The following is a 15,209-nucleotide window of genomic DNA, read 5'->3' on the forward strand; positions in this document are numbered from 1 at the left end:
AGCCCCTGGGCGGGGGCGCTTCTCAGGGCATCCTGTGAGGGCTTTGAGGCCTCCTTGGAGTCGCCAGATGAACTGGTGCCGCCTGTGCGCCTTGGCCCCATAGCCTCAACGTCAGTCTCACTGCCTGGGCTTTGGTCTTTGCCCAGGAGCCTGCCCATGGCCTACGCTCCCCGCTCGCAGCATGGCAGACCCTGACGAGGCTGCCCGCCTTGGTCCGGGAATGGACCAATCTGGAGAATTAGGACAGGGCCTACCCGGCAGAAAATACCACCGGCCATGGGTTTCTCTGGGATCTTCTAGTTTCCACAGTTCCACCCTAGAAAATGATCAATGTAGGAGGCGCAGGGAACAGGCCGCCGTGGATACATTTTGTTGGGCCATGGCCTAGCTCTGGCCGCGCTTCAATCTACAGAGGAACGCCCTCTCAGAGGCCTCTCCTACTGAAGCTAGTAGTTTGGATATTTAGTTGCTAAATTGTAGCGAAGGGCTCTGTACTTGGGTGGCTGCACCAGAAGTCCTGGCTCCTCCCGGGCTGAACTCGAACCTGGCTCGGATGCGGCGGCGGCGGCCCTGTCAAGCCCCGCGCACCCTCCCCAGCAGCCTCCCTATCAAGCGTGCCCGAGGTGCCCGGAGCTGCACCGCGCGCTGGGTGGTCGGGCGGAGGCAACCCCAATACAGGCCAACTGCTAGGCCGCGGACAAAGGGGAAATGGAGCTCGACGCCCCGGACCTGTTGGAAGCATTTGTTCCAGTCAAGATTTTGCATTTGTTCAGTCCGGAATAATGCATGATTGACGTCTGCTCACAATGCGCTTTAACGTGCCGGGATAAATCGGAGCTTGTCCGGTGTTGTCATGGTTTTCAATGGGGTTCGATGGGATTAGGAGCACGATCGACTCTGCTGGCCGTCTTTCCGCGGCCCCGGCAATAGATTTATTAGTTATGTCTTTTTAAATAAGATTAAACTGAAATGACTTGGCTGTCCTCTCTGCAGACGGGGCCGGGGCGGGAGCCTGGAGTGGGCAGGGGACAGCGGAGTCTGGAAACCCGCCGCGCACCGCTCCTCAGCTCCCGAGCCCCCAGCGTCTAGAGAGTGGGCAGGTCGCAGACTGGCTCCAGGCCTCGCGGACTTATCTCTGGCCAGAGCCCGAGGCCTGGCAATCTCTGCCAGCCCACCTCCCTAGTGAGAAGCTGAGGCACTGACAAAGACCGTCCTGGGGAAGCAAGCGTTAAGACTGATTCCCAAATTCGGTCTTGAACTATGAGACTGTGTAAGGTAGAAGGAGCTCTGGCCTGGAAATCGGTTCGCATCCTCGCTCTGCCCCTACCTATCTCTAACCACCTCATTTCTCTAAGCTTCCTTCCTTCCTTTTTTTTTTTTAAATTAATCTGATACAGAAGATAGTAGGAGAATAGATTTGGTAATTTCTAAGGACCCTACCAGTTTTATGATTCTGTATCTCAGGAATTTTTCTAAACCTATCTTCATTGTAGCATTTACCAGCCGGATATTTAGACTCCCTCCTCCCTCAGGTTCTCGAATTCTTAGCCCCGGGACTGACTCCGTCTCCAGGATGTTCTAGGAGAGGAGGTGTCATCTTTTGAGTTTCCCAAGGATCCTCCACAGGAGTAGGGTGGGGTGGATAACAATTTAGGGAAGAGAACCAAGTCAGGAGAAGCAAAAGAAGAGTCTTTCCTTGAGTGACTGACCTCTCTTAGCCTTTTAATCTATTTAACATCCTAAGCCCACACTGACGTGTAGAAATAAGTAAATGGCGCTCTTCAGCTCTTAAGAGCTCTTCAGCATCAAATATTTGCTTTTACTCTTAGTGTTTGGCTTCCAAAGCAGAGATACAGGCCCCATCTAGCACTTGTGCTCTGGGAAGGACTTTGCTCTGGGATTCGCTCCAAATATTACTTCTAGCTTCATGTTCACGGGCTTCGGAAACAGTGTTCCTGGGCCTTGGTCTGCATTTTCGATGTCCCATGGAAACCCTGTAGCTCCTGGTTCTAGAAAGGGCTGCAGCTTACCTGCTTCATCTTGGATTCCCTCCTCCTCTGCCATAAGTGCCTCTGCCATAGGCCAACCTTCCTCTCAGCTCTGCTCCGCGGATTTAGCTGAATTATCTCTGAGAGCTAAAACCGGGGGACTCCAAGAAATTGTTCAATATAAACTGTGCCTTCTGAAGAAATGCAGGAAAGCCAGAATTAGAGAAAGGTACTTTCTATATTGCCTTTTCACATCAGATAAATTCACAGACATGGGAGGGGAAAATTATTTTGATATTGGGTCAATAGGAAAAGACAGTCAAGCTAATCTTAAGTTTTTTACACATTGGAGATATATACGAATTGCCTCCAATTCCCAAGAGATTCTTAGAATCACAAGTAAGCATTTAACTGGACATTATTTCCAGATTTTCATATATTATTTGGTGTTCTGGACAATTGAACTTCTTTGCAACTTAACATACCATGTGAATATTATTATTTAATTAGCTAAGTAGTTGTTTTCTTGTAATTGGATGTAGTATATCTCAATTCCAGTAAGAGTTTTTAATGTTTAGGCACCTGTAATATATGAGTATATTTAAGCTGTCCACAATAATCATCCTTTCAGAAGTATTGTCCAGAGATGATTATCACTACCACGTGCTTAAGATTTTAAGACTAGAAAATTCTGAAATAAAACTAAAGCATCCTGATTTTGAAAAAAATGATTGTGTCTATATCTTGCATTCCGTTTTTAAATCCTTCCATTTTGGTTAAGTGTTTCACAAAATCCTGCAAATCTATACAGTATTGAAGAGAGGCAACACTGCAAATTCCCCTTGATAGATGGAGGGCCCTCAACTGCCAGGACATTTTTCTTTGCCTCATAGCAACTGCTCCCCCCTCTTTATCACTGTTGTGGTTAAAATAGCAAAAGGAAAATGAAAATGGGGTTCTGACACTTCCAAGAAGAAGTGGATGATCTTGATTGGTCATAGGATGTAAGGAAAAGGCATCATTTAAAATCAGATCTCTTTGCCTTTCTTTCTAAAAACAAGTAAACATTTCCCTTCTAATGGCTAATAATCAATTGCTTGACAGTAGTCCAGGCTTGGCTGTGATTCTTTCTTAGTTATGTTGATGATATATACACACAGAACAAGGAACAAACAGCAATTATTTTCAGGCTGGAAATTTAGTCCATTTTTGAAATGGCTTTAGATTTTATTGTTTAATGCCAAATGACAAGATTTGAATGATCCTACCTTCAGTCTCTTAAAATAATGACTTTACATTGACTTTGTTATTGTTCTTGATCTCTAGAGGGAAAGCTTTTCTTTCCTAATATGTTTCTCTAGTTGTTTAAGTATGTACATGAAAAAATATATAGAAGTAAAATGGTTCAATTAATTGAAAAATAAACTTATTTTATTAAATATCCATCCTTACCATTTGCTAAAAAGCCAGCAAATAACTGTTTAAATTTTAGTTTATTAAATATTCTAGTCTTCCTTATGCCTTACAATGGTATAATAAGGATAGCTGTTTTGGCATGATATGTAAGTTAGCAGAATAAAAATAGTAACACACCTTGGAGGAGGGGTGTCAGATCTTATTTGTCCAGACCTGAACCTCTTATTTTTGTCTAAGCTTTTTTTTAAAGTACCATGTTATACTCCTTTGCTCACTGATATAGATGTAGTTTCTATAACACAGAATTCTTATTGATGTTTACATAATAAAGTTCCAGGCCCTAAGTCATATTTAATGCTACATGCAGACACTGACAGGGTAGACTGACCCCAGGAACATATTCGATGATCTCAGCCCCAGTATCTCACATAGGCCTACCCATAGTGCGTGCTTATAACTAACCATCAACACTTCAGTTCAAGCCAGTTATTATTTTTTAAATTGCCCAAGCATTATAATGGGGTCTTTTAAAATATACCTTTACTTTGTTCTTAGATCATCTCTGGAATTCTAAAAGGATCCCATCATTAAAGTGAGGTATTATTTCTGTCTTACTTGACAGAAATTTAAACAAAACACTAAACCAATCATTCTGGAGAAGTATTTGTTAATATTCTGTGAAGACAGGGATCCCAGTCTTTCAAAGGGCCAAAGAATCAGATGTTCAATTCTCTTAGCGATGTCGATGATAGTAGTAATAAAAATATCACTTCATATTTTACACATTTGAGAATGTTTACAATGTATATTCACACTTAGTCTCAGTCACAAGAGATTATCTGGAAGATGGAAAACTTAAAGAGGGACTTAAAGGCGAGATAGACTGAGATATCCCTAGAATTGAAGAAATCAGTGGGGAGGATGAAGAGGACCTAAATAAGAGAAAGAGAGTCCATTGTAATAGAAGGTATTAGAAAAGAAAGAGTAAAAAGTGAAAGAGAAAGACAGCATGTGCTAGCTTAGAAGCTACAGGTTCAATTTGATCTCATCAACTCAAAGAGGATAAGCATGGATGGAAAAGTTCCAGTTGAGAGTAGCTTTTATATTCTTTCCCAAAGTCTTTATAGTTCTAAAAATTACGACAATAGATAAGCTTTAGTTTTTCAAACACTTCAAATTTTTCTAGATCCTATCTAGTTTACTCTTAATTTTCCCTTGGAAAAATCTTTCCCCGTCTTCCAAGAGGTGGCACAAATACACAACAGAAGCAAGAAATGACTGCTTGTGGGAATTTCCCCACAAAAAAAGTAAAAGAACTATATATGTTTACTGCAGCCTCTGGAAATCCCTTAACCAGCAAAGGTGGCTGTCTTTGTATTCTTGATTAAATGGGTATTTGCACTGAAGTCACATACCACACAAAAGAAACAAAACAAAATAAAAATGTCCTCCGTGTTCTGTTTTTCAATCATTTGTGTGAAGGAGGTTCCTGGCCTTTATCACTGTCAGTGAAAAGTTCTTCATTGGCAGGAGACATTCCACTCACCCTGCTTCTTGTGCACAGGGAGCTTACCATGGAAACTACTTCTGGATCCATCAGACAAATATATAAACGACAAAGCTCCACGCTGGGCATTTTAGGTTTAGCGACAGGGTACGAAGAAGGGCGTTTAGAATTTCTTGAGAAATTTATTGTTCTATTTGCCTTGCTCTGAATCTTAAAACCCATAAATTGAACTTGTTTAAGTTAGGAAACAACTAAGAAATGACTTTATCTAAGGAAATTCTTTTTGGCACAAAAATATATATGCCATGTTTAACACAACTTAAGTATAGTAAAACTGTGCTTTAGGTAGATTATTTTTAAATGATAGCTTCAGTATCCCCAAGATAATAAATTCATCCTAATATATGTTTGTATTTTTTAATCGGGTATGGCCTTTAATTAAGTGAGACAAACAAACAAACAAACAAACAGCCCCATAATTGTTTCTATGCTGACCACATTCCTTTTGTTAACAAGCTCCATCCTAAAGTGTCCTTGGCTTATTCTTAAAATGTAACATTTTGCTTTGTAACACAAACCTGAGGAAACAAGACAGCATCTCAGAAAACTTTCATTGCATTTTTTGGATTCCACGTTTTGTCAAGCTCTCATTTAATTTATCACCAACCCCAGGTTACTTCCCCACTGTTTCCAGCTAGTCTGTTTCCAGCTTTCCTCTGTCCGTGGTCCACGTGAATTCACCGTGAAGACCATCTGTGCTTGACACATCCACCCATGAGCAGCGTGTTTCCAGTGCTCATTTTCATTAGCAGCTCCTCACGTCAAGTCAGTTTACATAAACTCGACTGATATATTCTTGGATGGCTATGCCATCAGGATGTGCACATTTTTATACATAATGAAAACACAGTTTTTTTTTTCTTGGGCACTGGGAGTAAGGATATGTTCAGTCAGTTTGCAGTATGAGAAAGAAATAGATGGTCACAGATTCTATTGTAGTTGCTTCTTTAGGTTTGGCTACTTTAAAACCAAAACAAAACCTTCCTTTTAAAAATTTTTCTTACACGAAAGGACTGGGCTATAAGGCCAATTTAGATGGGGAAAATCAAAAGTATAAATATGTACCTAAAGTTAGACATTCTATTTCTTACGTATTATTAAAATGATTTTATAATGATGAATTTTGTGAAAGCTCAGATGCCAGAATGCAGGGGTTATCCAAGATCATTAGCAGGTCATCCCTGGTGAATTTAGCCTTCTGGTTTTTTCTGTAATAAAAATAAAAAACTACTCAAGTTCCATGAATTATTTTAGTCATCTCTTTTATAGAACCATTAGGAAAAGTACATGAATATCTCCTTTTATGAATTACACTGTTTTTCTGTTATTGAAGTTTTCTATTATTCAAATCCTAGGGAAGTCGGAGTGAGATCCTGATTCTCCAGGCAGCTGATTGATCACAAGAGCATCCCTAAGGGGTAGCATGGAGATGGGGATGAAGGGGGAAACCTACAAGTGTCTCTAACTGAATCTGAGGTAGTTTGCACTGAAGGGAGGTGGGTGGGACAGGTGAAGGGAAGGAGGAAGGGAGGAGAAAGTGAGAGGGTGAGTGCTTGTCTCAGCTTAGGGATCCCCCATCTCCAGCCAGCCAGGGCTTTTACCAGTTGGAGGATGGTAAAGGGAAGGCAAGTGGCAGGGAGTCAGTTTCATCACTTCTGGAGTACCACACCACCAAGTGTAGAGGAGAAAGGGCTTGGTGGTTTGTTCAGATGCCAATTAAGGGACCTGAAGGCCTGTACATTTTAAAAGTCCATGTAGGGAACAAAGTCTGATATGTAGGGATCCTGTTGTGATTTGTTTTTTTGTTTGGTTGTGTGTGTGTGTGTGTGTATGTGGTTTTGGGGGTTTTTGTTTTGTTTTGTTTTTCCAGCATCTCAGTGACTAGCAGTGTGGCTTTATCTGGTTTAAGTTGTATTTGTTTCCAAACAGCTTCGTCTGTTACAATGCTAATTGGGCAGCACAGAAACACTTTGCAAGTCGAATTTTTTTAAAAGTTAACTTACCCCAGCAATGAACACAGATTGAAAATCAGTTAAAAGCCAGTGAGAACAAATGTCTCTTAAATCGAGGATGGAACAAAGGGAAGGTGGGGGCACATCCCTTAATGTCAATAGGCAGAAAGCTGCACGTGCACAATGGGCATGGGAGGGACCACCCAAGGTGACTCGTGTCAGTTCTGGAGACCGACAGAGACCTGGAGCCTGGGGGCCAGGCTAGCCACCCAGAGTTCTGCTCAGGAGGGAGCCAAGGTGGTGGGGAATGGTCATATTCTTGTTCCAAGCTACGCTGTATCCACAGCCAATTTTCTTCTTCCAAGTATGACCAAAATGTCAGGAGGTCTGCACTCCGGCTGCTGTGGCCAGCGATCACACTCTTGGTGGATCCGGAAGGCTGTTCATTGGAGTGGCTAATCACTAACTAGAGTCATGGAATTATGCAAAATGTACAACCCCCTCCACCCCCCACCACAAGACTGCCCACACACCTCACTTTATTGTCAGTAGCATGCAGGTCTCTCAAGGGGCAGAATTTTGAGAAAATTATAATCCACAAATATATGGTAAGTAACTCAGGAGCACCAGGCACTAAGCTAGTACTGAGGCTGATCTAGTCAAGTATAGTTAATAGTCCGTAACAAGCAACCTGATTTTTCTTTCCAACATGCACCACATTTGGGGATCAAATAGAACCAGATCTGGGTTTGTCATCTGGCTCTCCCAATAGTGCCTAAATGACCTTGATCAAGTTTTGTAATTTCTTTGAGCCGGTGTTTCCTCATGTATAAATGGAAATAAAAATTCATACAGGGATTATGAGGATTAATGAGATATTTGTTTTGGTTGCTTGGCATAGTGCTTGCCCACAGTTAGTAGGTACTCAAGTGTGGCAATTGTTGCTGTAATAATAATGTATCTTGGGAGAAGTGAGATGCTTATGGAGAAGCTGAGTTTTACCCCCATATAACCAACTTGGAGCTGTCCTATACTAACTTTAGGATTATCAGTGACAGAGCTGTAGAGAACTTTATCTAGTTCAACCCCTTCCTTTCACAGAAGAAACGGAGGCACAGAGGGAGGTTGGGTGACTTGCCCAGCATCTCACAGAGCCTGGCTTGGAGCCCAGATTTTCCTAATGTAGGGTTCTTCTTACTTCAGCATACCCTGCATCATGAGTCCTTGAATAGCCTTTCTTCTCCTAACAGAGTAAGGGGAAAGCTGCCTATAGAAAAGGTGTCTTTAAACTCAGCAGCATTACTGAGACACTCCAGTTTCAGATTTTGGCCTCAGGCCTACTTTGCTCTCCTGGCTCTCAAATCTCTGCTGGCAATGCAAAGGCTCTCATCTCACTTTAATGGTAGGATAGAGACTCCCAAGCCCTAATGTTTTCATTTCTGGGTGGCTCTGTTGCTGCTTCAGGTTTTTTTCCCCTGGAGTCTCTGTGCTTCAGGATTCATTCTTTCTAGCATGTGAGTTCCTGAAGTAGCATTTGAATCCTCTCAATTCAGCCAGAGCATCTTGTAGTAAAAGTTCTCTCTCGTTAGCACGTGTGAAACACCACATAAGAACAGAATCAGACGAATTGGAAACAAATGCACTTACCTGGAAAGGACCAGAAACAGGCAAATGTTGACTGCTTTAGAAAGGCAAAGGAAAATGCTTTGAGCTTTTTTTTTTTTAAGGTATAATTCTTCGCCTACTGAGAAAATTAGAGAAAAGGGAAAAGAGAATGGCAAATTAAAGGAAAGCTGTGTCACATCATTGTCTTCCTGGATTTACCTGGAAGACAATGTGAATGTGGTGGGTGGGGGACAGGCTCCTGCATCCCTCGTCTGTGCCAGCCCTACAGTGGCTGGAGAGTCCCCATTCTGCAGGGAGAAGCCAGCTGGCTCCCAGTCTGTCCTCAAAATCAAGGTCATATTATTTTGTTTTCCAAGTTCCTTTAGCTCTTACAGTCAAAATCATCTGATTTTCCTCTTAATTGCCTTCTGAGCATTTCAAATGTGCTAATTCCATTTTCCTAATTAGACTGTAAGCCTCTCCAGGATAGGCACTGTGTGCTCTGTATTTCTTCTGTATTCTTGAAAGAAAAACTTGATTTTTGAGGGGTTAACACAGAATACATTGGTAAATATGTGACAAATGGGCTTTTTGAGTGTAAAAATGCCTCATTAGAAGGGACATGTTTCTTCTTTGCCACAGTGCATCTAATCAGATAAAGGTATGGACCGGGATTAACTTCCCACCCAAGCGAAGTGGTATTAAAGCATTTCCTGCCAGAGGTATTGTGGAATGCCATGGGCAAGGGGTGTGTTGAAAGAGATCACCCTTTATTTGAAAGAAATGGGAGTCCTTCTGGTCTCAGATCAAGTTAAAAGGGATTTTGCTGTTTATACTCCGAAGTTATTTTCCCTTGATCTGTATAAGACACAATAGATGATAACAGCTGATTGAGAATAGTTAGTCTAGTGTATAAATATGTAAACATGGGTAAGTATGTATTTAGACAATTTAAAAGTGTGTCTCATTTACCCAATTATAAACAGCTGTCTGAGAGCAATTACGATTTATCATGTAAATGCTTATTTGCATAATTCAAAATATGAATATTATTTGCTTGATAAAGACTGTAAATAAAAGGCAACCCGAACTTTCTCATGCTTAGAGTTTTATGCTAAGTTTTTGCCATACAGAGAAAAAGAGCGTTTTGTTGAAAGCAGTATTTAATTTTGATAGTTCTAGCAGGTCCAAATAATCACTAATTTAATAAGAAAAGAGCAAGACTTTGAAAGGTGGTTGGCTGAGAAATAATAAAAGAGGTCATACTACTGTGCTGCTTTTACTCCTGAAAATTTTCTGTGTAAAGCAATTCTGCTGACGAATTGTTTTACAACTGCTTTCACTGAATGCAAATGTTTAATGGTGAATTCACTTGCATATTTTATGTACTACAATTTGATATACACATAATTCTTCAATAATATATCATTATTTTTTAATTGTATAATTACCAAGTGAGTATGCTTCCAAGTGTATTAAGGAACAACTCTCCTTAATATATAACTATTCTACATTTATGAAAGCAAGTTATAAAATGTGGACATCAAAACTTCCATTCAGGTATTACCTAATATATTAATTTTCCAAGGGCTGTCATAACCAATTACTACAAACTTAGTGGCTTAAAACAACAAAAAATGTATTCTCTTACAGTTCTGGAGGCTAAAAGTCTGAAATCAAGATGTTGGCAGGGCTCTAGAGAAGAATCTTGTCTTGCTGCTTTGTAGTTTCTAGTGGTTGCTGGCAATCCTTGGTATTCTTAGCATGAAGCTGCCTCATTCCCATCTCTGCCTCCATTGTCACATGGCCTTCCTCTGTGTGTGTTTGTGTCTCTGTATGGCCTCTCCTTGGATTTAGGGCCCACCCTAATCCAGTATGACATTATCCAAACTAATTACATCTTCAAAGAACCTATTTTCAAATAAGGTCAACATTCACAGGTACTGGAGGTTAGTACTTGAGAGCTTGTTTAGAGGTTCTAGCAGGGGAGTGCAGCTAGTCATAAACCCTTGACTGAAGACAGGTCCTCCTCTATTGGGTATGGTCCTCCTCTTCCACTGAGTGCACAGCTTCAGGAGGGACACACATGGAACAGTGAGGGAGGAAAGGGACACCCGCCTAGCCAGCCAGATCAGCCGAATCCACCCTAGCGATCAATGGGGTGACAGCTGTCACAGCCAGATTGCCCTCATATCCGGTTAGTACTTGAATATATATTTTGGGGGGACACAGTTCATCACACTACACCCAGTGAGGACTAATATGCAAAGTACGGTTCCTAACTACTAAAGGATTCTGAAATACTGTCTGAATTGCCATTCCCCTAAGAGTAATTTGTATTTTGCATGGTTTTTATATTATAGACAGAATATTATATTACATAATTTTAAAAATTGAGAATTCTTTTGTAATAAAGGTATATATATTATCGTATGGTATATTCAAGAAATATTTATTCAATTTCCATTATAGGAAAACAATGTGAAGGGGATTCTCTCTTAACCAGACTATCCATTCTTAACCAGAGCACCTCATTCTTCCATTATTTTTGACAACCAAAAGTTCATGATCTTTCCTTGATATTAGTGCTTTTCTTCAAGGATCTGTTGCTATTTTTGGTATACTAATTGTGGACAAGCCTTCCCAGGTGGATTCAATCTTTCTCTGCAGCTCTTCCTTGAGGTTAGGGGTCAATTGCTGACTCCTTTATACATTTTTTTTCATGTTTTCAGAAAAGGAACTACTGTATGTTACCATGGTTAAACATTTTATAAAAGGTAGCTCATTCAGACCTCATAACCTTGGGAGTTATGTTTTATGATAGTCTCATTTTATGGGTGAAAATACTGATACCCTGAAAGGGTCCAAAATCAGACAGCCATTAAGTGGTAGACACAAGATGTGAATCCACATATGCCTGTTGCTAAACCCCCTCTCTTTGGAAGAAAGCACAGTGTGCCTGGCTGCATGCTGTTACTTCCTGGGCTCTCATACTCCTCGACCTGTCCAGGAATGTTTTCTGTGCCGCTTCAGCTCTGCTGGTTTTGCCATGTTTCTGCACCTCTACTGAGTGACTTCTGGTTCCTAGGAAGCATTGCCCACATGACTGGGTTAAGAACTTGGAAACCTGCATTGATCAGGAGAGAGCAGAATGTATCATCTCTTAAAAGACCCTTATCAATGGGTGTGAAAATCAAAGCAGGGTACCACAGTAGTTCATATGTGAAAAAACAAGCCCTAGAGTCTGAGCACAGGCATAGGAGTTGGTTTTAGAGTTTGGTGAGCAAGATCAGAAATCTGAATGAGTTAATCAGGACTAAGATGCAGTGGCAGTTTAAGGGCCTATCCCACACCAGGAGGTGGCTGATGATACTGATTAAGCAGGAAAGAAGTACTGAAAATCTCATGCCTAAATTTGCAGCTATCATGGCCCAAAAGTATTGCATCCTCTCTCAGCTTAATTTGGGTAACGTTTTGCTTCTCTGCCTTTATCATGCGACTTCTCTGCTTCTCACTAGTTTTCTGAAAGCAGTTGAATGGTTGTCTTATGTATGTGTCCTGTCAGCCCAACTAGACAGCAAGCTCATTGAGGAGGGTCTTTCTCCTACTACATTTTGTGTTACCAAAGGTGGTCGTGGAGCTCTTCATTCAATCCCCAGTCCTTGACACTCAGGGAGGGCTACATCTGATGAACACAAATGAATGGGAAATTTGTAATTGACAAGCTGGGTGAGTAATTTTTTCCAAGTTGAAAATTTTGCTTTGCTATGAAAAGACATGCTTTGTTCACACCCAACATCTTGTCGCTCAATAAAAGATCTCACAGCCTTTATAATTTATGTGAGGCTCAAATGCCAGATGACTGGTTCATGGCCAATTCCATTGTTAGGAGATACATGCAGAATTGGTATTTAGTGCTGTTTAGCTGAGATTCCTGCTTCTTTGTCAGGATCTTTTTTTCTTTTCTCTTTTTTTAGTTCTAGCCATTGACAATCGAATCTGATGTGGAACTCAGACTTCTGTGACTCTAAAATCATATATTCTAAAACCTAGGCTGAAAACAAACGCACTTCAATGCTTTGTTTTCTAAGTGTCCTTTCCTTTTCCAATCAGAAAAAAAAGATGAATTAGCATTTTATGGTGTCTATTAGTGGGGGACCAGTCAGGTCATAAAAGTGCACCAGGCAGAGGAATTTCCACACTGGTGTAACAATGAACTTCCTCTGGGTCCTAAACTGTCCCAAGTGAAACGAGACTCAAGAAACTCCCGCTTGAATCACCATCCTGGCTCAACGGTGTCTAAAGGTTATGACCTTTACCAGAAAACCAGGTAGAGCAGGTCCTGCCCCTCTCTTGTCACCTGTCGATTCTGGGGTTACAGAAAGGGCTAGCTTATAGGGACCTATCTCCTCGTGTTACATTTAGCTGAGCTTCAGCTGCATGTACCACTTTCCCTAATGTTTTTCAATTATTTATTTCCTTTCTGGTTCTCATAGCAAGCCCATGGGAGAGGTTTATTTTGATAGCTCATTTATAGATAAATCGAAGCTTTGGTTGCTAAATATGGCATTCCAATTTAAGGAGAATCAGTCATTTACCCACTGAGGGCTGCTAATTTATTATTACTAGCTTATTCACCTATTTGTTGAATCAGCAAGCATTTATAGCATGCTTGCTATGTGACAGTAGCTGTGTTCTGAAAAATGATATTTGCTTAATGTTTTGCAGTTTCTAGAACATAAAATATGCTATTGTCTTTGTTTCGTTTGCGGTTCTTTTAGGTAAGTATGATTATCTCTATTTTACAGATGTAAAAGCTGAGGTTCAGATCCCAAAGACTTGATGCAGGTAGGACCGTCGTTCAAGATTAAGCTAGGATGAGTGCAGAAGATTATCAAATACCTTCTGTTGGCACTGTTCTGAAGACTCAATAATGAAAAATGACCCAGCCCTGGATTTATGAGGCTAAATGTTTAATATGCACATAATCATAGGGTTTGCATATAACTTAGTATCCAAACGGGACCTTTTTTGTTGTTGTTGAGACAGAGTCTTGCTCTGTCGCCCAGGCTGGAGTGCAGTGGTGCGATCTTGGCTCACCGCAACTTCCACCTCCGGGGTTCAAGTGATTCTCCTGTCTCAGCCTCCCGAGTAGCTGGGATGACAGGTGTGCGTTACCATGCGTGGCTAATTTTTTTACTTTTTCTTTTTAGTAGAGACAGAGTTTTGCCATGTTGGCCTGGCTGGTCTCGAACTCCTGACCTCAGGTGATCCACCAACCTTGGCCTCCCAAAGTGTTGGGATTACAGGCGTGAGTCACTGTGCCTGACCAGGATACTTTTAAGAAGGAAGGGAGGTAGGTACTATAATTATAACAGGACAACTGGTGCCATCTGGGATGGATGGTTATTCTACTCCCTGCCACTTTCCCTTATCTCTCAGCCTGTTTGCTCAAGGAGACAACAATGAATCTCTAGAGACATTTGCCTTCACAGAACTGGGCATAACCAACTAGTGTGAAGGTGGGGGCACAGAGAGATTGAGGCAGAGGGGCAGGAATGAGGGAGCATGGAACAGTATCTGGACTGACTTATGTACTAACCAAGTTGCCAGAGATGAACCCAAATGAAGGGACGGGGGCTGCTATGGAGGTGGGCAGCTGGGCTGTGGCTGTCTCCCTGTTGCTTAGTTGAAGCTGCAAGAGGAAAGAGGGAAAATGAGCAGACTGTCTCTCCTCTGGACAAAATCAGCCCATCTGGTTTCACATTCGCTTCCAGTGAAACCCAGCCCTGCAGTGCGTGAAAATTCCCAAGATCTTTTTCAGTTTTTTTTTTTGGGGGGGGAGGGGGGCTGGGTGTCTTTTTAATACACTCCCCATCCCCAACCAGGAATTTATTCTCTAGTGAAACAGTTTAATATTATTAAAAGAATTATTCCCATGAGGTGAGCGTAAACTGTTAAAAATTCCAGAGGGCAGGGAAGATATCTGTCTTTGGTTATTGACCCAAGGCTGAATGGAAGCGGTTGTGTTATTTAAGACTGTGTGTCCAAGATTGAGACTGAGTTTGTTTGCTGTCAAGCGGGAATTGTGTCTCAGAGCTGGAAGGAATTTGAGGAGATTATTGGTTCAGCCTCCTGCCTCTAGACAGTTAACTCCAAAACTCCAAACATACTTCTAAGGGACTTATGGGTGTGAGGGTAAAGTACATCCTTCTCAGAATGTTGCAGAAGGTCTTCATGAGCTCACCCTGTCTCCCGCCAATCACACATCTCCCACCACTTCCTTACTTGAACTCAGTGCTTCAGCTATAATGATGATAATGATATCGAACATCTTTGGAGCTCTTAGGATGTACCCCACACGTTTCTAACATTTTACCTGTGTTATCTCAATTACTCTTCACAGTCCTATGAAGTAGTTCCTGTTAGTAGTATTTTTATGGATAAGGAATCTGAGGTAACAGAGAGGTTAAGTAGCTTTTCTAAATTCAAATGGCTCCAAGACTACCCAGGAGAGTGTGCAGTTCACTCCAGGATATTTCCTCTGTGTAGACCACCATCACCTGAAGTCTTGTGTCTGGTGTACTCATCACCTTGGAAGCCAGAGTTTGCATACTGTGCCTCCTGAAAAGCTGGCAGTGCCTCCAGAGGCTGAGTCTTATATGCCAAGTTTGGGCATTC

The 15,209-nt window shown here is 41.5% G+C and overlaps 1 protein-coding gene across 1 annotated transcript in view; it reads left to right on the top strand.

Annotated features, from left to right (window-relative positions):
• Positions 1-15,209, top strand: part of PAX9 (paired box 9) — a 119,659-nt gene that overhangs the window by 23,413 nt on the left and 81,037 nt on the right. The window lies entirely within an intron of this gene.

This window comes from Pan paniscus, chromosome 15 (assembly GCF_029289425.2).
Source record: "Pan paniscus chromosome 15, NHGRI_mPanPan1-v2.0_pri, whole genome shotgun sequence".
Taxonomy (NCBI): Eukaryota; Metazoa; Chordata; class Mammalia; order Primates; family Hominidae; genus Pan; species Pan paniscus.